The sequence below is a fragment of the Eutrema salsugineum genome, unplaced genomic scaffold, assembly GCF_000478725.1.
Source record: "Eutrema salsugineum unplaced genomic scaffold, Eutsalg1_0 scaffold_4, whole genome shotgun sequence".
NCBI lineage: Eukaryota > Viridiplantae > Streptophyta > Magnoliopsida > Brassicales > Brassicaceae > Eutrema > Eutrema salsugineum.
In genome coordinates, this window is record NW_006256686.1 from 12,659,800 (window position 1) to 12,663,589 (window position 3,790).

The window sequence follows — 3,790 nt, forward strand, 5'->3', positions numbered from 1 at the left end:
CACGTGAGTCCAGATCCAAATGAAGATCTCGTGAAGAACACGGCAAGAACATGCATGAACCCTAGTCTTTGATCCATCTTCACGTGTGTGTTTTTGAGCAGCTTTGTTCTTGATTCTGGGCTTGTGACAATGGACCTCGGGATAAAATGCCGAGGCGCTTGGACGTCGAGGGGTTCGGGAGAATAGGGTCCGGCATGCACGCCGAGGTCGCTACACCGAGGTGCATGTTCAACACTTAGTCGTTTCCAGCTCCTTTCTTACGTGTGCATGCCTTGATCCCAACGTGCCGAGGTATCTATACGAGGCCTAGCTCAGGATACTTCCAAAATATGAGCCTTGACTTGGCTGATGTCGAGGTAATGATGCCGAGCCCTGAAGAAACACTTAGCGCGTATCGCAACATATTTGGGCCCGTATCGACCATGTCGCCTTCCGGCGGCAGTAACTTTCGACCCACGACTCCGAATGCTCTGAGACCAGTTTCATAGTCAAGGTGACTCAATAAACTCGAACTTTGGTGAAGAAACCGTCGGAGCTTGGGAAGTGGAAGGCTTCCTGGATTTCATATCTTTGAACCGCATTGGAATCACCGGGAAATAAGCTGTTTGGACCGGTGTGAACTCCGGAGACTTTATCTTTCAAACCACTCGTCCGAATTTAGCGATCCCAACCGTTCTGAAAAGGTCTTTCAAAGCTCTCAAACTTTGATGAAGACCGGGCAAGCTGGTTCGGTCCGGAAAGGTTCCGTCCGCCGTGATCTTTGTACTCCACCGTTCGGTTCTCGGATGCGCGTAATGTTGGTGCATCTTCCGGAAGCTGTATCTTTCTCCCCACTGGTCCGAATTGGATGATTCCAACTGTTCTGGGATCTTTGTTTGATTATCTCCAACTTTTCTGAAGACCCCGCCAACTGGTTCGGACCGGATGGTTCCCCGGATTGCTGATCTTTGAAACGCACGGACAAGGACAAATTTTGGTCGAGAAAAGCTTCCCACGGTAAGGAAAATGGCCGAGGGCTGTGTACCGCGGTAAGCTTTTTGGTCGTAAAAATTCCTTCGCCTCGGCCAAAAACTCAACCCGCGGTATTTACACCTGATCTTCGACCCAGGCTGACTTTGGTCGGTGCTGAGCGATCGGTAAGCTTTTTGGTCGAGGTTGAACGATCGGTAAGGATTTTGGCCGAGGTTTCTTGTTGGCCGAGGTTTCTTGCCGTCCGGTAAGCGATTTGGCCGAGAAATTCCTCCAAGCGGTTTTCACCATTTTTGACCCTTTTCTTCACCGTCTTCTTCTCTGCTCCTCTTCTTAGGCTCCAAATGACTCCCCAAGCACCTGATAAAGACTTCAAAACATGCAAAACTCTTTGGGACCTAATGCAAGCCCTAAATCCTATTTTCATGCCTAAAGACTCAATTTACATGGGGAAAACACATAATGAGGACTCTAAAATGCACTCTAAATGATGTAAAATATAGACATATCAACTCCCCCACACTTGTCCTTTGCTTGTCCTCAAGCGAAGAGAACAAATGGGAAGAAGAGGTTGTAATGCAGATGGAGCTCATATTTCCTTTTTAGAAAGAAGTGATCACAAGGAGAACTCGGATTCATGCTCAAATATGCAACGTAAAGCCATACTCAGATATTCTATAATTAAAGCACAGAATCTCCACAAGTCATTATCACATTCAACTCTTTCACATTCATTAAGCTCGTAACCGGTGAATCAAATGATGCAATGTTCAAATAGGCTGGCTTGGCTAGGGTAAGGTCATGAGATAAAAAATGATCTCATCAATATTCAAGCGGGTGTAATGCAACAATGGGATCACTCAATGAACGACCAAACTTTGGCAGAATGCTAAAGGTAAAAAGCAACCGATGCATACAAGGGCAAGACTCATCACACCCCACACTCCACTCAAAGCTTTTCTTACTTGCTCACCCTCTCAAGATCCTCACTCTCTCAATCGCTTTCTTTTTCACTAGGGGACTCACTTTTGTTTTGATTTTCAAGCCTTTGGTGTTTACTTATTCAAACAGCTCTTTTCTTTTCTTTCTAGAACACTTGAGCCTTTTTGTCTTCTTTTCATTTCAAAGACTATACTTTTCTTTTTAGAACAACAGAGCTCTTCTTTTCAAATTCAAGACTCGATTCTTTTTCTTTCATTCCCCTAGCTATCTCCATTCTCTCTTTTCTCTCAGCTCACCTTTTTCCACTCACCAATAGATCTTTTCCCCCACACTTATTTCTTGCCAATACTCTCAGTTCCTTGATGTTGGAACGTAGCACTCAATGAGACATGCCCTTGTCGCTCTAAACCTAACACTTTCTGCTAAGTTCGGTCCAAGGTGGCCTTACAATTCACACACAAACATTGGCTCGAAAAGAAAGTTGGGTTCAAGGTGAGGGAACTGATCCATGATGCGGATTCAGCTACTTGAGCAAGGGAAAAGAGGGTGGTAAAAACAATGATTCTAGCTCAAGTATGTATATCGGTATCCACAAGCCAATTCAAGCAATGCATCAAAAGATATTTATAATTCAAGTTCAGGGTTATCACTTAGTTAGAGTTGAGTGTAATTTAGACTTGCTTCTCAGATTCAAATCGTTTCAAGCTTTACAAGCACAGAATGAGTTTCACAAGCATATTTAGTTCAAGTTCTCGAGTGATTTACTCTCTAGGAAAAAATCTATCATTGCTCCTTGCACTGATGCAATCCTACATGATGCAACTTAGACTCGATCTTAAAATGCGAGATGCAACTAGAATGATGCGGTTTTACCATATGTACAAAGCTAGATGAGACTCAAGAATGCAAAAGTCAAATAAGAACAAAGAAAACAAGATCAGAAAACACAAAGCTCCTCCCCCACACTTAAACAACACAGTCCCGTGTGTTATAGAAGCGTGTGAGAGAAGTAAAAAGACGAACTAAACGAATGCAGAATGATATACACAAGATGCATATGTACAGGGTTTGAAGTCGATACCTTAGTCGGAGAGGTCTGATCCCAAGTAGTACGAGGGATTTGATGTTGAGCAGGAGGGTGTGGACTGACGTGGCGGGCTGCTATCCGAGGGTTCAGGTAAGAATGCCAAGGCAGGGTTGATCCAATCCTCTTTGCCTGGTGGAAACTCCGGGTTCCTTGCGTTTGAGCTTTCCCCAACCTCCTCCTGTGTAACTGGTGCGGTTGAGGTCCCCGCTCGCTTGGCGGCTGGCTCACCATCGGATCTCACGGAGGGTTTCTTGCTTGTTCCACCATTGCGTGCTACGGCCACGGCTTTCCCTTTCGTGCTCCTCCTCTGGACCTCATTTTTGTTCGTCTCATGAGTGGGAACAGCTCGGTCGCCGGTCATCTGCAAGACAGATCCTCAAAGAAACCGTTAGAATCAAGTACAACGACAAGCACAGGTTTCTGAAGATAGCAAAGACAGAGCTTTTCTCTAACAAGATCATAGTTATAGCTTTGTCATACATCAAAGAGAGAAGTAAGAACAAGCCAGAACAACCGATTAGAGACAAGTTATCAAGACACTTCAGCTAAAGTACACAAATCATCATTAAGACCGATTCCAAGCGCATTTTCTCAAGAATTTTGAAAACTCAAGAACAAGTGATTTTCAGAACAAAAACCGGTTTTTCTTGTGTTGTCTATCCTGATGGAATTTTTAAAATTATTCCCAGAGGTCGATATGTTCTAAAAGAATCGATTCCACATTTTACAAACTTAAAAGCTCGCAAAGAATGAAGGAAAAAAAAAATGAGTTCTTTAGAAGCAAATACCTTT